Below are 26,719 nucleotides of genomic sequence, written 5' to 3'. Positions count from 1 at the left end.
TTAATTATGTTAATTATCTCTATCTATCTATCTATCTATATCTATCTATCTATCTATCTATCTATCTATCTATCTATCTCTTTCTCTCTCTCTCTCTCTCTCTCTCTCTCTCTCTCTATATATATATATATATATATATATATATATATATATATATATATATATATATATATATATATATATATATTGTGATGTTGCTTATTCAGGCTGTCTTGAAGTCAACCAATTACTCTGCAGGCGTTTGGGTGTAATTGTTCGGGTGTATTCCGTGTAGTTGAACAATACAGACAGGAATAATTAACATCGGTTTTTTAACAAGTGAAGAGATGTAGTCAACGATGATGAACAATTGTACATAGGTTTATTCTGATAAAAGGCCACAGTAGAAGTCTCTGTCACTAAACACGTCGTTACCCTGGAATGTTCTATCGCTGATTTTCCAGTCTCTAACCCAACATATCCCAAACGTCACTAGTCCCGTTCAATATGCGTCTCCTATGGTGCGTCGCTAAATAACTAACCTATATAAATAAGGTGTCTAACAGATTCCTCCCCCCCTTGAAAAAAAAATATGTCAATATTTTTCCACTACTGTCAAGTCTTACAAGGGCATTTTCAATTTAAGGGGAAGACAAACAAACATAAAATCTTGACATCTTCATCTTGACATCTTCATCCTAACTTGACAGTTCCTCATATTCAATGTCAATGTTCATAACATTCCAGAATCATCTTCATTAGTACACAGTTCATCATAACATTCCAGAATCATCTTCATTAGTACACAGTTCATTATGGAGGAAAATGTGGCATCTTATGGGCACGTCATACACTCACAAATGTTCTTCACTGGTAGTAATCTGATAAAATACAACATTTCAAAAAACAATTATAGACTTTATTTACACATTCAATAAATTTTTTCTTACCACCCTTTTATACGCTTTTGTCCATTTTTCTTTTATACTCACCCTTTTCCATAGAACTAACTTTCGTCAATGATATATGAAATGATTCACACAAAAAAAAATATCCATACTTACTTTTAAATGCTTAACATCAAATTTACTTATCTCCCTTTTCCATAACATATAAATGGTGTCAATATATTAATATATATTACATGATCAATATAATCATAGTTTATTTACAAACTTATTTCATTTCAATGTCATTCTAGACAATAGATCAGCTACAATATTCACAGATCCACTAATAGCTTTCACTTCAAATTTATATTCCTGTAGTGCTAAGAACCATCTATAAACACGACTGTTTTTCATGCTCTTTTGTTGTATATACTGAATAGGTTTATGATCAGTTAATAATATGAATTTCCTTCCTATTAGATAGCTCTCTAGCTTAGTAATTACCCATATTACAGCTAAGGCTTCTCTTTCAATGACACTATATTTTTTCTCTGCCTCTGACAATTTTCTACTTACATATAATATAGGATGTAAGTTATCATAGTTCTGCATTAAACAACCACCAGATAGCATTACCAGATGCATCAGTTGTGACATAAAATATTTTGTCTTTATCAGGTAGTCTTAATATTAATTCATGACTAAAAACATCTTTAATTCTGTCAATAGCTTTCACACATTCCTCATTACAGACTACTTTTTGAGGTTTTCCTTTTTTAAGTAAGTCATTTAATGGATTCACTATTTCTGCTAAGTTCTTTATAAACTTTCTGTAATAATTTACTATTCCCAATATGCTTTTAATTTGTCTTTTTGTTGTAGGTATTTCAATATTAAGTACTTTCTTTATGTTATCTTCAATAGGGCTAATCATGTTGTTATTTACTTTATGTCCTAAGAAAATTATTTCCTCCAATCCTATTTCTACTTTTTCTGCTTGAATTGTAAGTCCACTTTCTTTTATTATTTTGAACACTTCTTTTACATCTACCAAATGTTCCTCCCAACTATTATTAAAAATACATATGTCATCCAAATAGCAAATAACATTTTCTTTGTTTCCAATTATCATGTTCATCATTCTATTAAATGTGGCTGGTGCATTTACTAATCCAAAACTCATATAATTCCATTGAAAAATACCATATAGTGTTACAAATGCTGTGTAAGGTTTTGCATTTTCTGTTAAAGGTATTTGCCAATAACCTTTAGTTAAATCTAATTTAGTAAAAAATTTTGCTCCATTTAATTTATGTAAAATATCCTCTATATTTGGCATTGGATATGGGTCAAATTCTGTGATGTTGTTAAGTTTCCTATAATCAATACATAATCTTATATCTCCATTCTTCTTTTTGGCTATCACAATTGGTGAAGCATAAAGAGATGTTGATGGCTCAATTATACCTGATTCTAGTAAATTGTCTATTTCTTTCTTTACTTTGTCTTGTAAATGTAGCGGTATTCTATATGGCTTAAGCTTGATAGGTTTTGAGTCTGTTACTTTAATGTCATGTTTAATAATATTAGTTTTTCCTGGTATACTGGAAAAAATTTCTTTGTATTCCTGTATTATTTTAGTTATATCTTTTGACTTTTCCTTAGTTAAATTATTAAGATTAATCTTTTGCCAAGTTTGATTCTCTTTTGTTTCTATTACAGGTATTTCCTTAATATCATTTTCATTGTGATTTTCATTTGTTATTATCATCAAGCATTCTTCTCTTTCTGAAAATGTATTTTCTATTTCCTCCTGAATGTTTTGTATCAACTCATCTTCTCTATCATGATACAGTTTCAAATTATTTATGTGATATGTTTTAATTTTCCCATTTATTTCAATTTGATAATTCACATCAGTAATTTGTTTTATCACCTTAAATGGACCTTTCCATTGTTTACCAATTTTATTTTTCAGGTCATTTATCAATATTAATACATTGTTTCCTACTTCTCATGTTTTCAATTGTCTTTTCTTATTTATATTCTCATGAGCACTTTGTTTGTACTTCTTATTGTTGTTATATGCTTGAGTCCATATTTCTTTCAGTTCTGTTGTGATTGTTGTTTCACTGTCATTATTTAATTTATTCTCATTGTCTATTAGATTTTCTTTAAAAACATCTAATTCATCTCTAGGTTTTCTTCCATGTATTATTTCATATGGTGAAAATTGTGTTGCTTCATGGATGTTGTTTCTATGAGCAAATAGTACATAGTTAATGTAATGATCCCACTTGTTCTGATTATTCTGAATTATCTTTGTTAGTGATCTTTTTAATGAACCACCATATCGTTCACATAAACCGTTACTCTCCGGGTGGTAAACCGAAGAGTATATATGTTGTATATTGTATTGTTTAGTCCATTTCTTAAATTGTTCTGACTTAAACTGAGATCCTTGATCACTCAATATAATTTTAGGTATACCATGTCTTGTAATTACTTTTTGAGTTATGGCATTAATTATATTCTCTGCACTTGTATTTGATAATGGGATTGCCTCTGGGTATCTACTAAACATGTCTATTACTGTTAGAATGTATTTGTTATTATTTTCAGTTTGAATTAAAGGACCTATTAAATCAATAGATACTTTCTGAAATGGTGCTGTAGGTTCATCCATTTCTTGAATAGGTGCTTTATTCACTAGGCTTTTGTTAGATCTCTTTTGACATATGTCACATGAGTTTATGTATTTATTTATTGTTGCTTTCATTTTGGGCCAAAATACTTGTTTTGACAAATTCCTATAACATTTCTTTACTCCCCTATGTGCTGCTAAATTATTATCATGTGTCATGATTAAAACATCTTTCCAATATTTCTGTGGTAAGACAAGTTGTTTTATTTTCTTGTTATCATTACTTGTTTGTCTAAACAATATTTTATTCTCTATACAAAATTTCTCCATTGGATTATTATTGTTTTTATCTGATATTCTTGAATAAATTTTCCCAATAATATTGTCATTCATTTGTTCTAATGCAAATGTGGGTATTGTTTCTTTTTCACTTTGAGATATTTGTGTTTCAAGACTATTTTGTGTTTCATTTTCTATCTCTCTTTCCTTAACATCTGTATTTTCTATTTGTATTACTTTACTGGTTTCTTTTTCTTTATAATTACTTATTATATTTATTGTATTTTCCTGTTTCTCATCTTTTTTATCCATTGATCTTGTTATTATCATACTTGTTATATTTTGTGTTTCTATGTTTTCATGATTTTGTCTTATGTTTTTGTATTTGTTTTGCCAGTCTTCTAATTCTTTTCTTGAACATTCTTTAACTCCTTTTATGTTTCCTACTAACATATCATATCTCATTTCTGGTATTGCAATGCCATCACAATAACCAGTGAAAAATGGAGTTTCAATGTACACCCTTATAGCTTTAAATTCCCTTACAGTTCCATCTGCTAATTCTACTTTCCTAGTAAACCCTTTATACCAATGAGGTTTGACAAATATAGTTTTTACTGCCAAAGTGTTACAACCTGAATCCCTGATTAATTCCACCGGAATTCTATTTACAAACCCTGGGTATACTGCAAAATTGTTCCTATTTCCTTCCATGAAATATACCCTATCTGTACCTTTATTTTTGTATTCCCTACTGTAACTCCTATTTCTATAATTTTCCCTGTCATTCCTATCTCTACTCCTATATCTACTGTTATTTTGTTCATTGTATCTATTTCTACTTCCAGACCTACTATTCCCTCTTCTACAGTTAGCTGCTATATGACCTTTTCCTTGACATTTAAAACAAGTTATTTCACTATATTTTCTATTTCCACTATTTGATCTGTTTCTATTTCTACTTCTATCAACATTTTCTTTGGTGTATCCTATTAAATCTACTTTGCTCTTATCTCTATCAGAAAATGGTTTATTTGGATAGGCATTTTTGTATACTCTCATTATTTCTGTTATTTCATCTATAGTTTTTGGATTTCTTTCTCTAATAAAAGATTGTAATTGAGGATCACATTTATTTACAAAGTTGTCCACTAGAATAAAATTTTTTAATCCCTCATAAGAGTTATTCACTTTTTCTAATTTTACCCACTTATTGAAAAAATCCTTTTCCATATTAATGGTGGTTTGGGGTTCTATTCCTAATGATGGTATATTGTCAAAATATTTCTTTCTAAAAGTTGTAGCATTATGACCATATGCATTCAATAACTCTCTTTTTAAAACTTGATAGCTATCATCAATATGATGGTCATGATTTTGACATATTGTTAGAGCTTGACCATGAACAAAGTCTATCAGTATTTCAGACCATTCTTCTTCAGGCATATTAAATGTAGACATTTTTGCCTCATATCTTTTCAGGAAATCACCAATGTCATCCTTCTGTTCATCAAAACTTTGTATTTTTCTCTTTAGCCATGTCTGCGAATTAGGGTTGTCTCTTTGAGTGGTATAATTATTTGAGTTATTTGTGTTATTGCCTTGTTCAGTTTGGGCTCTGGCTTGTGCTGCGTCCAATCTCATCTTCTCCATTTTAGCTTCATGTTCTCTCTGCCTTTCTTGGTCCTCTTTTTGCTTCTCATATTCTTCCTTTCTGATCCTATCTTGTCTCTCTATCTCTTGTCTTTGACGTTCCGTTTCTTCCTTCACAACTTGCTGTACATAAGCTGCTAAGTCCTTTCCTTTTAACTCCATGGCCTTTCCATCCTGCATAGCTGTTTCCTTAACCTCCTTAAGGTCCACATATGATGATGTAGCCATTGTGTTTTATATTTTATATATATTTTTACTTAGCCTATATTGGTTATGGCTATACTTTAAATTTATTTTATATTTAGGTTTTTACAAACTTTTATACAAGTTTTAAATGTTATGTCTTTATCTAGATCTATAGATTTAGTAAATGAGTAAGTCTAGTCTGAGTTATATTCAGATCTGTATATTCGATCTAGTATCACCCAAATTTAAATCTAGTACATTATAGTATGTATAATAATACCATTTAGATCTAGTTATCAAGAGCACTATGACTTTTAGATCCAGTATAAATAACTATGATCAATTTTAAAACCTGGTATGACTGAAGTGTCTAGAGTAAATTCAAAGACTGTCTAGAGTCTAGAATAGATCTAGAGTAGATTATGGTTCTATTCAACCATATGAAACAAATATATGTATACAATGTCAAATATATCTTCAACAAGATATATATATCTAGAATGTACTACCTTCATTCATCTTTCAATTAGTAATATTCTCAAATTAGAGTCTAGATAATCAAATGTATCAAAGAGTTGTACAATTTGTAGATCTAAATTTAGCCAGACGATAGTGTTTGACTACATAGCCAGTTTCGGCATTATTCTCATGGCAAAATCATATTTGATTTTAACCGCTCAAACTAAAATTATTTTAGTCTGATTCACAGTAAAAGAATCCTACCCGCACTTTCTATCATTAAGTGAAAAAAAAATACAGATCTAATTAAATTAATAAAAATAAATAATTTAAAATAATATAAACAAATGAAATAATTAAATGAGACTATCGCTATGGGTTGGGATATGACAATATGGCACACAATGATAACGTCACGAAGTAACTAGGCAACAACGGATATGACGTTTACACAAACAAAACAAATTACAATCCTAAACGTATAATATAGCTTTTCATCTAAATTATGTCTTTACCCCGAACGGGTTTAAGGCTTCAGCACCACCTGATTTTACTCAGGCTAACATACCAAATTTAGACAAAATCTATTTCTAAGGGCAATCTAAACATACACTAATAAGAAAAATGGCACTTAGCTTTTGATAAGAAAGATCCCTTTGTTCGGACTCCCGAATATGCTAGATCACAACAAATTCCACTGCCTCTCTTCCAGTTCTGACTCTGTTCTCCGGTGCTACCAGTATCCCACGTAATGCCACAGATGTCCTGATATGCCACAGCAAAATGTTCCAGTTTCTTCGACGACTGTTGATGACCGTATGTGTAGTTCCGACGACTTTGTGTACACAGTTACTGACGAATAGGTTAACGGTTCTTCTGGCGATGACTTGACTTGTGTAGACGACTACTGACAAATAACAGTCTCTTGACGGTAACTTTATCTGGACGACTGACGAATAACGAATTTCTTGACGATGACTTGATCTGAGCTGACGAATAACGGTTCTCTAAAATAGTTCACTGCTTCTGCTGCTACTCTGGTAGTACGACGAAGTTTGCTGTTGTACTCTGCTTCACTAGACCAAACTGTCCAATGTAGACTAGGTGAGACCAAGGTCACCTCCGACGACGTTCCGTTAGACGATTAACGGTTTTCAACGAAATTAAGTGGATGTAGCTGTTTCCACAACTTCAATATCAGCACGTCTAGATATCGTCTAGACCAACGAATACTACATAGATCAATGTTCAGTACTGATAAATATTACTTCACTAACCTTCCAAAGGTTAAACACAGTGACCGTTATAAAAGTGGTAAGCAACCGGTTCAATGAGCAAACTGCTCCACAAGAATCTCTCCAAGGGTAAGACGACAGAGCGATTTCGATTTAGTTAGCTACCAAACTTGTAGTACTCATAATACTTCTGACAGCGGGCAAACTGTCCTTCTCGAAACTGACGAGGTAAAACTTGATACTCAATGTGGCTCCTATGACGAAGAAAAAATATGTCCAACAGGTTCACTAGTGATCTCTCACCCGTTATGAATGAACGGTTTCTCTGGTTGTAGGTCGATTCAGCATATGAAGATCAGGCTTTGATACTATACTGGTTAAGTAGACCAGACGTTACGATGATTACTGTCCTGACGAAGGTCACCCTGAGTTAACGGCTCGTTGAACGTACGATCAAGAACATGTAGATCTAGAACAAAGTCACTCTGCGATGATTCTGTGTTCAGCCGTACTCCGATAAAACTTTATAACTTCAAGTGCACGACCCTCACCTGAGTAAACGTTCTGCTTCGAGGTCCGGTTCGATGTTCAGCTTCATCAGGGGTCCGGCTTCGAGGTTCGGGGTCGCCACTGTGATGTTGCTTATTCAGGCTGTCTTGAAGTCAACCAATTACTCTGCAGGCGTTTGGGTGTAATTGTTCGGGTGTATTCCGTGTAGTTGAACAATACAGACAGGAATAATTAACATCGGTTTTTTAACAAGTGAAGAGATGTAGTCAACGATGATGAACAATTGTACATAGGTTTATTCTGATAAAAGGCCACAGTAGAAGTCTCTGTCACTAAACACGTCGTTACCCTGGAATGTTCTATCGCTAACTGATTTTCCAGTCTCTAACCCAACATATCCCAAACGTCACTAGTCCCGTTCAATATGCGTCTCCTATGGTGCGTCGCTAAATAACTAACCTATATAAATAAGGTGTCTAACAATATATATATATATATATATATATATATATATATATATATATATATATATATATATATATATAATTCTCTTCATGGCTCATGAGTTTAGACACCACGTAATGGAAATATCACACTTTTATTTTTGCGAGTCGGACGGACTACAGGTATCCCACGTAATTTTAGAGGCGAAAAAAAGGTGTGGGGGTTGTAGTTGTAGAACAAGTAGTATTCACCCGTCTCTAAATAGCAGGGCCGGAATTAACATTTGTGACCAAGAAGTCATGGAAAGAGAACAAGTAATCTACTCTGTATTCACCCGTCACTAAATAGCAGGGCCGGACTTAACCATTGTGGGGGCCCAATGCGAAACGGATTTCGTGGGGCCCAGTTTGGGTAGGGATACGGCTTGTAAGTGAAAATTAAGAGTCTGTATAAGAAAATGTATTCGTCTTTGCATTTTATTCATTCTTTACTACGTACAGAATTACTACACGAGCCTTGTGTGTAGCGAAGTCATACAGTATATCATAAGAATTTTGTTTCCTACATAGATGACTCTCAATAACAAGAATTACCAAATTTTTCGATCCATCTACGAGAATTGTTGACCTCAAGTAACTCTTCATTAGTTTGATTCCACAATTACGGGTATTGCATAATGCCTTTTTTTTTTCTTTATCGCGCGTAGGATTTTCGTTTTCCATATTGAATGACACCCCAAAATGACATTTTTTGTCTATATATTTCATGAGATTTTTATGAGTTTTCTAAAGATTTTAATAATTTCCTGGACTTTTTCGTATATTTTGCAATTTCAGATTTCCAGGAGCTCCTGGTAAATCGACACGAGGCCGCGGGAAATCTGTTATAAGTTATAAATTGGTTTAATTTAATAATTTATCACCTAGAATTAGCGCGGGTCCTATGAAAGTGTGGGACCCACTGCTGTCGTATAGGTTGCAGTGGCCTAAGGCCGGCCCTGCAAAATAGCGACGCATGCTACGCCGTGGGTCGACTAGTATATACTAATTAATTAAATTCTAACCAATTTTTAGATTTTGCCGCCCTCTCCCCCTCTAGTATGTTGGTCCATTTGGTGGGGAGGGGGGCGCGATTGCATTGATCCCGCCTCCTCCCCCCACCATAGTCCTTCGAGTGGGGGAGGGGGGAGCGGTCCAATTTTTTTGTAGAAATCCCATTTTTTAACAGTTATATATTTATATGATTGAAGCTACGCATTAATAATTGAACTTATTGTTATATTATATCGCCACCTTCTGGTCGTTGGTCGAGGGTGGGAGGGGGGCAATTACATCTACTGCCTTCCTCACACAAACCCTTTGAGTGGAGGGGTACGGTCCAATTTTGTATGCAGAAATCATTGTATGTAAAGAAAATGAGTTGAATATCAATATAATATAATCGTAATATTATGTTGCCCCCCCCCCTTTTCTGGCATGTTGGCCAATGCAAGAAAACAATTGGAGTCGTGGCTCGTCCCGAACCCCGCAGGGGGGGGGGAGGATTACAGCACTTCCCCAGACCCCCTAGCTGTCAAGGGAAGGACCACCAACGTAATTTATTGCTTTTTTCCCCAGAAGGTTGACAAACACTGCTCTAATTGTAATATAACCACTATTTACTCTTGTCAAAATATAAGCTGTATATATATGCAGTGTGTGTGTTTATACATAGGGTTAGGATTAAATGGGCGTATGGGTTAGGGTTTTGAAAAAATCGCCCCCACTCAAAAGTTTTGGATCCGCTAGTGGTGGTGGTGGGGGGAATTATTAAAAATCCCGCTAAATTTTCTTTTCAAAACATATATTCTTTTAAATGTGCACACCTTCTTTCAAAGAAAAAAAAAAGACAGAGAGAAATAGGAAAGAGGAGACAACTTTCCCAACGACGTAACTTTAAAAGTAGACCCCGTAAAAAATATTTCGAGGATGCAGGAATAGACATCACGAACTACACAACTTTTGTTTATTTAGTCTAAAAGTACTCGACTAGTGATACGGTCTCTCCACAATACCGAAACACATACAATTCATACACAAAAACATATAACTATTGGTATCGCCTGACCACTGAACTGCGACATTAATTTTTTAAAACATTGGTAATAATCTCATTTTACTTGATTACTATTCAAACATGAATTTATAAATGCAATGAAAATATTTTTTTCCCCATGAAAAATACATTGACAGGCTTTGTTCTCAAACTTCCCTTTCCCGGCCTAGTTAGGACCCCCCCACCCGCCCCCTCACAGTTTGAGAAACGCAGGTGTAGATAATCCATAGAAAAATCGACACTTAGCAATACAAAACAAAAAATATTGAGCCTCATGTATCTGTATTTAAAAGGGGGGGGGGAATACACCGCAAAACTAGTTTAAGCAAAAAAAGTAGCAAAGAGAACAACAATTACACATTGGCCTTTAGCGGTGTAATTATTGGAGTGTACAATTATAACTGTTCAGTAATTAATTGCTTCAATCTTTTCATCATTTCCAGAGATGTACTAACTTTCGGTTGCCGGTGGACCGGATCGATTCACCAATTCCAAGAATTCGCCTTTACTGTTGTGTTGGAGTTAGAGGTAGACCACTCCACTAGGGGAATTCCCTTCTTTTCTATGTTATTATTGGAGCTCAAGAATGCACTGCGACGCAGGACCGGAACAGGTGGGGTGGGGGGGGGGGGGCTGGAAAGGTGTTATTGATGAAATCGACTCTTTATTTAACAGACGATAAATCAGCTTAATATTCCACTCGAACAGCAGAACTTTTTAAAGTCTCGCTACATTCTACCGTGTAATGCAGTTCACCTACTCGAGACCATGCGTTATAGAAGGCCTGAACACTGACCTGCGATGCGACGTCGCATCCTGTGGGCATGTTTAGACCAATAGCTGGTTGCCGGGTCACCGGTCTGTCGTCACATTGTTGATACTTATTACGACACCACAGATGACGTAATGCACTTTCCGGTGTACACATTTTTGTTTCCCCTGAGCGTGAGAAGGAGACAAAAACAAAAAAAAGAAGGCTTGGGGATGGAAACTACAACATCATTCATGGTCTATATTACCCTTGTTTTGTTTTCCAAGTAAAGCTGACATGGGCAATAACAACACAGTGGCGTGCCGAGGGTATGGTGGGAGGTGCAGCCGCCCCGGATGCAGAAAGTGTCAAGGAACACCAAAGTGGGTCTCGATATCATCTAAAATTCGTTTTAACCTATTTCAGTGCTTCAATAGGGTAGGACCGTTTCTCTGGCCTAGAAGAAGGAGCTGGCCGAAACAATTCACTTTGAGTATGTCATTAACTTAGAAGGCGCAGTGGCTGAGCGGTAAAGCGCTTGGCTTCCGAACCGGGGGGGCTGGTGTTCGAATCCTGGTGAAGACTTGGATTTTTAATATCGTGATCTTCGGTCGCCTCTGAGTCCACCCAGCTCTAATGGGTACCTGACATTAGTTGGGGAAAAGTAAAGACGGTTGGTCGTTGTGCTGGCCACATGACACCCTTGTTAATCGTAGGCCACGAAACAGATGACCTTTACATTATCTTCCCTAAAGACCACAAGGTCTGAAAGGGGAACTTAACTTTTATTTTATGTTATTAACTTTGCAAATGAAAAATCACGAAAAAAACAACAACAACAAAACCTTCTATGTCGCTACAAAGAGGAAAGGGGCTGGGGGGTGTAGAGAAAAGTGATAACAGAATTGAATGGCTAAAATTAGGTGTGTGAAGGAGAAGCGATATAAATTGGATCTTTCCAACATAAAGTACAATTAAAATCCCAAAAGTATATTTGGGAAGTGACGAACTCCGGGCCGCTTCATTTGAAACGAATGAGAGGTGTGGGGTGAGTAACTGCCTGTAAACTATGTGCCAGAGTGGAAAGATGAAAGGGATATAAATAATGCAGTAGATGGGGGGGTAGGGTATATGGAAAACAATAAATACTTAGAGAACAAGACGGGCGTAACCGGTGTTGAATGCCGTTAATTTATAGACTACTAAAAACTAGATATTTAATTTTCTATTTAAAAATAGATCTCAGTAACATAAATATAGGTATTAATGGACTTTTTAAAATGGTTATCTCTTGAAGATAATTTGAATTAATTATTAAGCGGGTGCCAGTACATTAAAATGGTTTAGACTATTAATTATGAAGAGTTAAACAAAAATACCAATAGTTTGGTAGCAGGAAATGCAGGAATACAAAGTTTTTCAAATGATGATTAAAACTTGTGGAGAAACCTGAGATTTGGATTGTTTTGAAACCTAGATAAACTGGGATCACACGTTGGAAGGAGAAACTCCTAAAACTCAGTAAATGGCAGAATGTAATTAATTTATAGCTATTTTTAAAACTCATATTCCTTCTCTTTCTCTCTCTCTCTCTCTCTCTCTCTTTCTTTCCCTTCATATACACACACTCTCTCTTTGCTCGCTCACTCACTATATCTACATTCACTTGCTCACTCATCTTTCAATCACTCTCACTCTCTTTCTCCCTTTCTTTTATTACTCTCTCTCTCTCTTTCTCTCTCTCTCTTTCTTTCCCTTCATATACACACACTCTCTCTTTCTCTCTCTCTCTTTCTCTCTCTCTCTCTTTCTTTCCCTTCATATACACACACTCTCATTGCTCGCTCACTCACTATATCTACATTCACTTGCTCACTCATCTCTCAATCACTCTCACTCTCTTTCTCACTTTCTTTTACTCTCTGTCTCTGTCTCTCTCTCTCTCTCTCTCTCACTTTGCACACATTTTTTCTCCGCTTACTTTCTGCTACTCATTCTCTGTCGCACTTTTTCACTTTCTCTGCACATATTTGTTCTCCCCCTTTCTCATCACACACTCTCTCACTCATTATAACTCACTCCCTCCCTCACTCTCCCTCCCTCTCTCTCTCCCATCGTGTTATGAGTGATGACTGATGTTTTCCATCACTTTTGTTTTTGTACCCAGTCCTTCACTAACACGTGTATATTTTTTTTTAAAAGTCCTACACAAATTAAAATAAAGTGCACCGGAAGTAATTAGAACATCCCCCAAAGAAACGAGCAAGGCGGCCCGAGTGAATTTGACGAATGGGGACACTTTTCCCACCTCACTAGGACGCTCAATGTTTACTTCTTGACTGGCTCGGTATGCGGACACATATTCAGTGGAGGTAGGTTCGACGGATAAGGTTAACGCAACAATAGATCGAAAGTTAATTAATTAGGAAGGTAACTACTGGGGATTTCCCCTCATGAATGACCCTAACGTCTGAATGAAAACGAGAAATAAAAGTCGCTTACACCTAGTGTCTATAAATAGCACAATAGTCATTGTCGTCATACGTAGGGGAAACTTTCATTTTTTGAAGAGGCTTGCCTTTTTGTTTTATGGTTTCAATATAAGAATGATATTTAAAGGGGCAACCTGTTCAAAAAGGGTCATAAAACAGGCGAAGATTAACAAAGAATTAACGATGTTTAATACTAATTGAAATATTTGTCTCTTTCAAAACATTAAAGTGATTTTGTTAATAAAAACATAATTGATAGCAATAATCAACAAAATAAAATTAAAATAATAAAAACAAAGTTGAACTTTCTTAGCTCGTCATCAATTCAGCAATCAAGTTTTAATGATTAATTTTGCTCATTAAAAATATAAGATCAGTAAGATGGCATTGATTCACGTTTTATTCCTGTGTTTACTAACTAAAGTGGCTAACTTAGCCCCTTTGTTAGACTCAACTTTGCGCTGTGAGTGCCATTCGACTTCAACCCCAAGTCCACACGACTTAAAGAAAGACATTATCACAGCAGCCAACGCAATCATCCACAAAGTGCAAGACGTCATGCGTTGCATAAGCAGCCAGAACATCCTGACGGTAGCAGAAATAAACAGCATCAAGAATCTCACAGCCTTGAAAATAGCGTCACTTCCGGCGAAACAGATGTCCTGTAACACCGAAGCTTACAAAACTGCTTTCCAGGATTACTTTACATGCCTGATGGCGTTCTTGTCTCGTCTGCACGTAGTGGACAAGGAGGTCAAGTCTAAAAGTTTCCAAATGCAAGGAGCAATCGAAGCTGTGAAGTTTTTACTCGGGAAGGTCAGATACGCGCTGACCTGTGTGAATGTCGAGATGGACTCCTTGCTGCCTCGAAACAGACCAATTTCTCCTGCAGGAGACGAAAAGGATACAGGAAAAAGGGCTTACGCCCATTTACACGAGTTGGAATTGACAATGCATAATTTCACAAACGATTTAAAACAAACATGTAATTCCGGTCAATTAATGGTGTGCTGAGTTGGCATTTAGGGTTGACGATACGACACTACTTCATGTCCTGCCAGCCTACAGAAATTTGAGGGAAGTCTGAAATGAAAGAACTGAGCTCTTCAGTACTGAAGGAACTTGAACGAACAAGTAACTACTTTTTGTAATGTTACACCTTAAGAATTTCTTGAGACGGTTAGATTAAAAATTATTGCTTTTAAAATGAATGGCAATTAATGACATTTAATTATGAAGACAATGAATTTATTTATTGATTCATACGTTTTTAATAGTATTATGTATAATTATATATTTTCAAACGCGAAGCCTCGATATAAATCCACATAATGCTTGAAAAGCGACTTTAATAGTGGCAAATTTTATTTTTTTTTTTTACTTAGGTTTAATTTTTGTATACCATGAAGAACCAGACTTAATCCTTTTTTAAGTAAAGTTCCCCTTTCAGACCTTTCGATCTATAGGGCAGATGATGTGAAGGTCTATGGCCACGGTTTAACGAGGGTGTCATGTGGCCAGCACAACGACCAACCGCCTTTACTTTTCCCCAACTAATGTCAGGTACCAATTAGAGCTGGTTTGGACTCAAGGCGCCCAAAGATCCCAAAATTAAAAATCCCAGGATTCCCCAGGATTTGAACCCGGGACCCTCAGTTCGGAAGCACTTTACCACTCAGCCATCGCGCCTCCAATCCTTTTTTTTTTTTACTCATATAAAAAAGTTACAACTTTAAATCACATTTTAATGTTACCTCTTTGTGTCAAATGTAACTACAGTTAAAAATTGTATATAGTATTTTTTGTGTAATATAACAATATAATGTAACCAAAACAATGTGTGTTTGTGTGCGCGTGCCTGTATGCGTGTTTGATGAAATTTGCTCAGCGCCGTTACCAACCCTTATCGTAATCGTAAGTTACATTTTAAAAACTTTTCCGATATAAAACTGAAGTAATTGAGTTTGAGATAAACTGGGAGAGGTGAGACAGCCTCGTTTTCAATATTCAATTTATGTTTTCTTGAGACCCAAGAAATATTGGTCTAATCAAGGCTGAATAGCATTTTAGTTATATGTTGTTTTTTATTTGTACACATTTCTAATGCTTTGATTGATTTTCCAATAATTTCGTCAATATGGGGATCCTATGATAACTTTTTAATTTCAAATTGTGTTCCGTTCGCGTGTACAACATGTACACTAATTGTTATTGTAATGAAATCAGAAATGTGTATATCATTGGTTTCCCTATTTATTAATTTTTACATATATATATAGGCTATATATATTATATTAACATAATGCATACTTTTTTTATGCCACTAATATTTATGCATATGCTTTAAATATTCCAAACACAAGTTCAGTTGAAAACTAAAGCATCATTTCTTTTCAATGCTACAGTTGTATTACTGATGACATGTAGGCTATATTAGCCATATACTTGTTAACCGACTGTAAATATGTGAAATGAGATTACCAACTTACAAATACACAACATTTGTTGACTTTTTTATTTCTTTTATTCATTGGCTAGAAAAATACATGCATACGGATACTTTTGTAATTGACTAATAATTTAATAATCTACATTTTTAATCATCTCTATGTCCTGTACAAAAAATACATTGTGATCATCCATTTAAATCGTATTTATTTCCTGTATAAACAATATCATGATTCTATTGTAATTTACACAAATGTCCTGCTTGTGACTTTAACTAAATACATCCATGTTGTCAACTTTCATTTTCTGGTTTGATCTTTAGTTGGACCAAGATCACGATTGCTATGTAGCCTATTTGTGTGACTGTTGAGGAAATCCTAGTAATTACTAGAAATACTATTGTCGCCATTATTGAGCCAAAAAAAACAACAACCTTTATATCCAGTTAGCATTTAGTATTCTATGGCCTCCTTCAGTCGCGAAGCGACTATGGATCATCTCATGGAAATGAGATAGATGCCTGGGCGTTAGCTGTGGTCGGAACGTTGTCGCCCACAAAGGAACGGCAGTGCCGATACAGTTTGGGGTCAGCGGCGTCGCAGAGTGTAGCGATGGGTGCTGCAAACTGCCTCAGGGTCGCCAGCTCCTGAGTTTTCCTCAGGGTTGACTCCCGAAGCCTTTCCCATGATTGGGTATAGCTGCAAGGCAACAGAGGTTTGAATTCAGAGTTTTCCTTCTCCTAGGTGGGTAGCCAGCCATGGCTAACGAGCCCCTCCTGCCCGAAGCTTACTTGTTAAAGCGCCAGTTACTTGCCTTTGTCCCTTCTCCTGTTAGTGAGAACAGTTCCGCAGGACGCAATATCTGAGCCACACGTCAAGGCCAGGAGTTGGACTGGTTTTCAGAGGCTAGTGCCGGAAGTGGTAATGGATGTAAGCACTCAACTACCTATAAAATGCTTTCTAATGGTATGCGTCTCAAATTTAGCATTACAAGCAATTATTTTGCTAACACATGTACCAGCTTTTCGGACTTGATTAGACACATTATTTGACCTCATATGAGTGTGTAGAACATAAAACCTAAAGGGCTGAGTGAGTATGTAACAGACTAACTTTTCAGTTGCCGTCGAACTAAATGTACAGGACACGCAACTAAACAATGGACCTTTACACTCAATTCCTTTAAATTGTTAATACATCTCCTGAGCTGAGTGAATGTAATTTTTCACTTCTCAGGAGGAGCGCCGTTTGTAATATAAATAGCACACGATCACGTGGTCCTAAGTATTTTTTTTTACAGTTCATTCTGTCTGGTACAATGTTCGTATTGTACACGTTATTTCTCCGACACCCATGCTCGGCTCAAGTTGAAATTTAACACAATTATTTATTGTATCTAACAAAACATCAATCAATAAAAAAAATACAACTAATTAGTTAATTTGTTATTTTGTTTGGTATCGAAAAAGGGAAATAAATTCTACTTATTGTGATATGTGGTTGTATATGTGGAGTTATTCCTCGCATTAGATTTTTAAATACGTTTTTCTCCCACTTCCCATTCTCGGATCAAGTTGAAATTTCGCATAATAATTCTAAGCCAATAACAATACATGAATCAATCAAGTTAACCAATTAGTTAATGAATTAGTGGACATTAAATAATTTTGTTTATATAGAAAAAGGGAACTTATTCATGCAGTATTGATATATATATGGCTTTGACTTTGTGGTTATTCCTCTTAGATACTCTTTGTTTAAAAAAAATATTTTAAAAATATTTTGATAGCCTGTTTATTAGATAAATAACATGATAAAACAATATGTAGAAGATGCAACATTAAATATCCAATGTTTCGAAATAATAATTTAACTTGAATTTCTTTGTAGGTTGGATGGTTTGGTTGGGTGTCTTCTCCCCAATGAGTTCTTAATGAAAAACAAAAACCTTTCAAAGTATTTAAATAATTCGAATGAAGATAGAAAGAGTTTAACATACATGACTAGATTAACACATGGGTACGGGTACGACGTAATTGTCTTCTATTCTGAAGGATTGTCTGTATTTTATAAGATAAGATAATAAGACCCCTTTCCCTTTTTATATCCATAGTTCATTATACTTCCTAGTTTCCTGGTGGTACATTAGAAGTCCACGCCCTTTACTGTCTGTACATGACCTTATTTCATATTGTGGAATCAACATTTCTACAACTTGTAACAACTCTACGCAAAGAAAAGTTCCATAATTCAGCTAAACCCTAAAACAGAACGTTAAGTTATTACTCGGCAAGGTCAGATACGCGCTGACCTGTTTGAATGTTTCGGTGGACTTCTTGGTGCCTCGAAGCATACCAGCTTCTTACACAGAAGACGAGGAGGCTGCAGTGAAAAGAGACTACACCCATTTGCAGGAGGCGGATGTTGTATCCCGTATCTACTGTCATATTTCCTGTGCAAGGATTGACTGAACTAAAAACAAGCAAAATAATAATAAAAATACATTTTTAAAAAAAAAGCTTATCAAAAGGGAAGTACCAAAAAATCTTTGCCATATCTATGAATACTGCAAGGTTTAACTCCCTTTTTCTATATAAAAATAATTAATTACCACTAATTGGTTACCTTTTCTTGATTAAATCACGTGTTGTCATCAACAATGAATACTTTTAGCATATTGTGTTTTATCCAAGAATGGGAAGTGGGAGAAATAACGTGTACAATATTTGTACCAGACAGACAGACGAAGTGAGTTAATATAAGCTTTGTAGAGTCAAAACAATGCTTTGTGAAAATAGGTCAATGTTAAATTACTTTAGTTAAGTTAATTGGGTCATGTTTATTCTTTTCTTAGATAACCTTAGTGACCTGGTAAGCAGAGTATGGGTGACATCCTGTTGGATAACAGCGTAGAGTGTGCCTTGTTTCTGTGTACGTAAAAAAAGACCTTGTGATTTATAGGGCAGATGATGTAAAGGTCATCTATTTCTGTGGCCCACGGTTTACGAGGGTGTCATGTGGCCAGCACAAAGTTCAACCGCCTTTACATTTCCACAACTAGTGTCAAGTACCCATTAGAGAAATACGGACTAGAGGTGCCTAAGAACTAACAGATACTAGAGGCATTTTCTCCCCTTTCAAGGAACTGCCTCGAATATGTTTCTGCCCAGTACATTGTCTCGAACATGTTTCTGCCCAGTAAATTGTCTCGAACATGTTTCTGCCCAGTACATTGTCTCAAACATGTTTCTGCCCAGTACATTGTCTCGAACATGTTTCTGCCCAGTACATTGTCTCAAACATGTTTCTGCCCAGTACATTGTCTCAAACATGTTTCTGCCCAGTACATTGCCTCGAACATGTTTCTGCCCAGTACATTGTCTCAAACATGTTTCTGCCCAGTACATTGTCTCAAACATGTTTCTGCCCAGTACATTGTCTCGAACATGTTTCTGCCCAGTACATTGTCTCGAACATGTTTCTGCCCAGTACATTGCCTCGAACATGTTTTTGCCCAGTACATTGTCTCAAACATGTTTCTGCCCAGTACATTGTCTCGAACATGTTTCTGCCCAGTACATTGCCTCGAACATGTTTTTGCCCAGTACATTGTCTCAAACATGTTTCTGCCCAGTACATTGTCTCGAACATGTTTCTGCCCAGTACATTGTCTCAAACATGTTTCTGCCCAGTACATTGTCTCGAACATGTTTCTGCCCAGTACATTGTCTCGAACATGTTTCTGCCCAGTACATTGTCTCAAACATGTTTCTGCCCAGTACATTGTCTCAAACATGTTTCTGCCCAGTACATTGTCTCAAACATGTTTCTGTCCAGTACATTGTCTCGAACATGTTTCTGCAAAGTACATTGTCTCGAACATGTTTCTGCAAAGTACATTGTCTCGAACATGTTTCTGCAAAGTACATTGTCTCGAACATGTTTCTGCCCAGTACATTGTCTCAAACATGTTTCTGCCCAGTACATTGCCTCGAACATGTTTCTGCCCAGTACATTGTCTCGAACATGTTTCTGCCCAGTACATTGTCTCAAACATGTTTCTGCCCAGTACATTGTCTCGAACATGTTTCTGCCCAGTACATTGTCTCGAACATGTTTCTGCCCAGTACATTGCCTCGAACATGTTTCTGCATAGTACATTGCCTCGAACATGTTTCTGCCCAGTACATTGCCTCGAACATGTTTCTGCCCAGTACATTGCCTCGAACATGTTTCTGCCCAGTACATTGTCTCGAACATGTTTCTGCCCAGTACATTGCCTCGAACATGTTTCTGCCCAGTACATTGTCTCAAACATGTTTCTGCCCAGTACATTGCCTCGAACATGTTTCTGCCCAGTACATTGTCTCGAACATGTTTCTGCCCAGTACATTGTCTCAAACATGTTTCTGCCCAGTACATTGTCTCGAACATGTTTCTGCCCAGTACATTGTCTCGAACATGTTTCTGCCCAGTACATTGCCTCGAACATGTTTCTGCCCAGTACATTGCCTCGAACATGTTTCTGCCCAGTACATTGCCTCGAACATGTTTCTGCCCAGTACATTGCCTCGAACATGTTTCTGCCCAGTACATTGTCTCGACACGCGCACGTGCACGTGCTTTTGGTTAATCGAATGAGTAATATGCTAATGAGTTTGTGTCAAAAGAAAAGTAAAGAACCCTTTTCAAACCGTGCGATCTATGGGGCAGATGATGTAAAGATCATCTGTTTCTGTGGCTGTTATGTGGCCAGCAGAACGACCGACCAACTTTTCCTAACTAATGTCAGGTACACATCGGAGTAGGATGGGCTCAAGCGCGCCCTAAAAAAAATTCAAAATCCCAGTCTTCAGTGGGATTCGAACCCGAGATCCCTGGTTTCGGAAGCCAGGCTCTTTACCACTCAAAACGAAGACTTATAGACTTCAAATATATGTAAATGATACTGGAAAGACAGCTGTTTGTAAATATTATCAAAAAATAAACTGTTTGTTAACAGCGCTCTATACATTATTTTATTATTATGTTAGAAATGAACGAGTAGTCATTCTCTGGCGCTGCCAGGGTCGAGTTTCGCTAAAGAGAAACAAAATTCATCGTAGTGCCTTTAACAGTTTCCACTGAGGAATTTTCTGGTGATGTGGCAGGTCTGCAGCAGTACCGCCCTCTGACAGGCAACGAAGATGTTCCTAGGAATGTTAAGGGCCTTGAAGGTGTTTGTGAGGTCAGTTGTTATTATCCCCTCGGTTGATATAACAATGGGGTATATTGTTATTTTGGACAATTTCCATAGACGCTTAATCTCCAAGCCTAGTTCCCATATTTTCTTTGTTTTTCTATCTCAGTTTTTCTTAAATTATGAGACAGTGGTACGGCGATATCGATAATGGTAGCGTTTTTTTCTTTTTTATCGACGAGAAGCAGATCCGGGCGATTGAAATCTACCGTTTTGTCGGTCAGAATAGGCCTATCCCAGTACAGCAGATGTTCAGTAGACTCGAGAACCTCTTGCGGAGAGTATTTATAATAAGGGGGAGTGTCCTTACCGATCAATTTGTACGTCAAAGCCAGGTGTTGGTGTATTAACTTTGCAACTTGGTTATGGCGACCTAGGTAGGCTGATTCTGATAGGGCTGGACATCCTGCCATAATGTGTTCAATTATTATTATGTTAGAAATGAACGAGTAGTCATTCTCTGGCGCTGCCAGGGTCGAGTTTCGCTAAAGAGAAACAAAATTCATCGTAGTCCCTTTAACAGTTTCCACTGAGGAATTTTCTGGTGATGTGGCAGGTCTGCAGCAGTACCGCCCTCAGGCAACGAAGATGTTCCTAGGAATGTTAAGGGCCTTATTATTATTAATATAATAGATACAATTATTATTAATTTAATCATGTTTTGTTTTTCAAGTTTTTGTTCTCTGTTTTTTTAATTATTAAAATTTCTCCTTCTACCTATTCATTATACTCGCTAGCTCTGCGATTGTTATTGTATAAAAAAAATACATTTATATAAACTAGTTTGTATAATACTAGTTTGTTAAATAATTTACATAATAAAAAGGCAAGACCAGGTAAGGTCTTATAAAGAAAGTCATTAATGCATTATTTGTGTGGTGGGTTTGGCACAGAACAAACTAAATGACATGACGAAGGCAACTCGTAGGACGATTCCAAACTGTTTATTAAACATTAAAGACCTGCCAAAGGCAAACATAAAACATAATAACTAATGAGCATTAACTAAAAATAATTAATAAGCCTAACTGGTTAGACCAAGTTGCACACACAGCATCAAAGTCTAAATATTAAATCTTAACAAAAAACGAAAAGAAAATCATATAGTGTAAGCCAACCATCTCTTATACAAACACAAGAGAGATATGGAACACCCTTAACATTATAAAAAATAAAAGACAATAACAATTAAATAGAACAACTGGTTCATAAAAGCCAGTATCCACACACTGGTTGTAGAATTAGATTAACAAGATGGACATTTAACATTCTATATAGGATCTAATTCGTATGGTATACTAAAGGTACACAATTCAACAAATGGAAACATTTACATACTGATTTCCTAAAAATAACGATAGTCCAACAATATAGACGAAATCCGGGGATAGTGATATTCTATGTAGACTACTAAATAAAATTACAATATAACATAAAAAAGTAAAATGCAATTACCTGCAGCCATACATAAACACATGGTGTAGAACCAGACACGAACAGGGAGTGGAGACGACGTAGGTCCAGTAGCATACGGACACTACAGCGATAAGAGATGCCGGTCGAATGGACAGTGCCCACGTTGGTCTGCCTTGTCATGCGCGGACACAAGGCGCCATCTAGGGTGAAGGGTCACGTGGATATCGGGGTGGCCGGTGTTTCCTGAAACGGTATCCGCTCCACTACATTTGTAAAATATATAATATGTTTTATATGCATTGGATGCTACTCGGACTCTTATACAGAATTTAATTAAAAAAACATTATCTACATTTCTTATAAGGTCAAACCCACATTTTTAATCAAATAATCTTTTTTTCTTAGTGCAAAAATATAAAATTTAAAAACAAAGTAATTTTAAGATTAATTAATATGTATAAATGTGGATTATAATTAGGGACAAAAAGGGAAATGATTACTACAAATAGCCTATTTCGAGAGCTGGTTAAGTCAAAATTAATTGCACAGGAGTTACTCCCTTTCTCTTCTATCACTAGATAAGGTACAACGTTTCGATTGTCTCCTGCTTTATTTAATCTGATTTTGATGACGTCATCTTCTACCTATTCGGAATTTGAATTATTTATTTCCTTAAATTCAAACGGAAGATGTTAAAAGATGTATTGACGAGCGGAAGTATTTGATGTCACTGGCACATGATTTAACACAGAACCACGACTACCGCTGCTCATTGCGCACGAATCTCCTTGTCAATCTCGTAACTGTTCACGAGAGTTAGGACTATCCGTGTTGTCTATATCTAGGTGTGCCCAACGCAATCCCATTTATCGGTGCCCCTAATGAAAGGGGCAAGTCAAAGTCAAACATATTTACGTTGCTTTACTTTTATTTTCTTGTTATAATTGGTTGGGGCAAGGTACTTTCAAAGGCTGTGCCAAGCTTCTAGTGTGGTAGCTTAACTTGCTGCCACCGCTGAGTAGAATCTGTGAAAGGGGAGTAATTTTGTAAGTCTCTCTTGCCAGTACATAGCCTCTCCACAGCAAGTCCTAGGCAGTATCTCCTCGTGGTGGCAGATGGAAACTCTTGTTAGTACATAGCCTCTCCACAGCAAGTCCTAGGCAGTATCTCCTCGTGGTGGCAGATGGAAACTCTTGCCAGTACATAGCCTCTCCACAGCAAGTCCTATGCAGCACCTCCTCGTGGTGGCAGATGGAAACTAAGGCTGTAAACTGTAGCAATCTGGAAGACTATTTCATGCGTCGAATATAGGTGTTTAGTCTCGAGCATTTCTTTTAAAGCTGTCTACTTTTTTTGTGTTACATTTATTTCTGGACCTTCAACTCTTCCAACTTTGTCAATTTTCCACTCCACAAAGCGTTACTTTTTAAATAGCTCAATTGCATGTCCAGAGATCCAGTATCAATTCCAAATGTCTCGATATGGATTTCGGTGCTATTAGCGTTGTGAAGATTTTCATTATAAAAGCTAGAATCGTTTGGAGTGTTTTGAATTGCTCAAGTCTGTCATCAAATTCATTTTTCTTTATAACTGTGCTGAAGTAACTCGTGTCAACAGTTGCATTTTTTTTATCGCAATATTGCTTTACAAATAGAAAATGAAGTAATCGACTGTTCTGAATATATTCTGTAAAAAGAATAATTTTTTTCTTCAAAACAAACGAATTCTTCTATCAAAACATAATTGGATATCCCTTTCCTTGTACTGTTAGATTCAGATCATTTAATTTCATTATTATATCCACCATAGAGTAAAATGCTTGCAACCATTTGTCGTTCTCTAATTCAGGGTAATTAATTCTTTTATCATTTAGGAATGTATTTAATTCATTCAAGCACAAAGCAAAACGTTTCAATACCTCACTTTATTGTAAAGGGGGTCGGAATACTGAATCTCCATTTTGTTAAACATTTAAATTGACAATTGTAGAGTGCTTTTGACAAGATGCTGTTAACAATCTTGATTTCCAAATTCATGACCTTAACTATTTCGGTCTAAAATATTTGGACTCAAAGCGTTTCTTGGTGTATTATGCAGTGAACCGTAAAAATTTCGTGGTTTATTTTGCGCCAAAGAATCATAGCTGCCCCTTTATTTTTTCCTGTCATACATCTGGCTCCATCAGTTGTTATTGAAACTATTTTATTTAAATCGATTTTAATGTCTTCAAGGTATTTTTGCACGACATTCTCTACATCTTCTCCGCTAGTCTGTCCTAGAAGTTCTTCTTTAGGACCTTGGGAAGACATATACCTGATAAAAAGGGCAATTTGTGCGGTGTCTTTTATGTCGCAAGTCTCATATATATCAAGTGATAAGGCAGAAGAAAGTTTAAGATTTTCCACCTGCAAATATGTTACATTTCAAGACATGTGGGAGGGTTGCGCTGAAAAGCGAGTACAAATTGCTGAGAGATAGAATCGAATCAGAATGTTTTTTTTTTTTAATTTTTTTTTTCGAATAATATTTGCGAATGGAACTAAAGAGCCGCAGCTGAACATCCAAAGAGCCGCATGTGGCTCGCGAACCGCAGGTTGCCGACCCCTGGCCTAACTGAAGTCTTATAATTAATGTAATTGTTTTGAAAAGGTTCAATCTATTATTCGAATGCTCAAAAAAAAAATAATCATAGCGACCGTGGTATTAGAAATAGTTCACGAAAATGACATTTACAATATTACTATTCGTTTTGATTTGGGTCTAACTTATAATGCATACTAATTACCTTTTTCTCTTTAAAAAAAACTGCTTGCATAGCTGATTTTGAAAATTAGATTTTTCGCTTTCAGAAAAAAAAAAGTAGCCCTTGCATCAGAACTTTGAATGGTCTAAAATATTGTGATGTCGGATTTTCAATATCTTTTCTAGTTTACGAGATCTAAACGGGACAGACGGACAGACGGACACACATTTCGCACAAAACTCATAGGGTCTTTTCCCCTTTCGGGGGCTGCTAAAAATAGCAGCATTAATTGAAGAAGAAGCAACACACGTTACGGTCAAATGAGACTCAAAATGGGGGTTTTCAAAATGGGAGCAAATCTCTGCACTTGTGTAATTTGGAAAAAATCTCCAACATTATCATGCCTGTCCCATATTCTTCCATTAGTCATAGAAATAGGCGGTCCAACAAAAGTGACTTGGAAAATATATTTTCCAGGGAAAACAGCTGATTCCTTCCTTTCTTGTCATTTTGTTCCCTATCACAACAAATAAACAAAATTAATAATGACCTTATCACTTCTCATCATGAGAACATCATACACTAAGCCCACAAAACTTTTCCTAGGGTTTGTATAGTTATATTTAGACAACATTTAATGCTTTCTAAAAATATTGTCCAATGGGTGCCTCGTCTCGTCTCTAGACTCAGATGAATGTACATGTATACCTGTCAGTATCATCTCCTTGAGAGTTTCTTTTCTTACTTTTTACCTTATGTTATTGTGTCGTGCGTGTGTGTGTGTGTAGAAATGAGCTCCCTACCATGACAATACGCTTTCTAAAGCATCAAAACAACAGGATAGGCCCTGGAATGAACTGCCGTGATAAGCTATTAATTGATTAGCTGGATTTAGATCGTACTAGTATGTCGCTATCGCCTGGGCGTTGATTGAGGATTTTGAAGGCGGAGTTTATATTTTTATGGAAAAAGCCAAAACCTTTTAAAACTATCTATCTATCTATCTATCTATCTATCTATCTATCTATCTATCTATCTATCTATCTCTATCTATCTATCTATCTATCTATCTATCTAATTTATCTATCTATATATCTAATTTATCTATCTATATATCTAATTTATCTATCTATATATCTAATTTATCTATCTATCTACTTATCTATCTATCTATCTATTTATCTATCTTTCTATCTATTTATCTATCTATTTATCTATCTATCTATCTATCTATCTATCTATCTATCTATCTATCTAT

At 35.9% G+C, this 26,719-nt stretch overlaps 1 protein-coding gene and 1 long non-coding RNA gene across 2 annotated transcripts in view; both read right to left on the bottom strand.

Moving 5' to 3' along the window:
* The window catches only part of LOC129925848 (G-protein coupled receptor 84-like), a 48,797-nt gene that overhangs the window by 18,368 nt on the left and 3,710 nt on the right, over positions 1–26,719 (bottom strand). The window lies entirely within an intron of this gene.
* LOC129925850 (uncharacterized) lies at positions 345–7,016 on the bottom strand. Its single transcript, XR_008777577.1, has 2 exons — positions 6,141–7,016; positions 345–860 (listed from the first exon to the last, which is right to left on the bottom strand). It is a non-coding gene; the product is annotated as an uncharacterized LOC129925850 (long non-coding RNA).

Source organism: Biomphalaria glabrata, chromosome 4, assembly GCF_947242115.1.
Source record: "Biomphalaria glabrata chromosome 4, xgBioGlab47.1, whole genome shotgun sequence".
NCBI classification, from domain to species: domain Eukaryota; kingdom Metazoa; phylum Mollusca; class Gastropoda; family Planorbidae; genus Biomphalaria; species Biomphalaria glabrata.
This window is presented reverse-complemented; position numbering and strand designations above follow the sequence as displayed.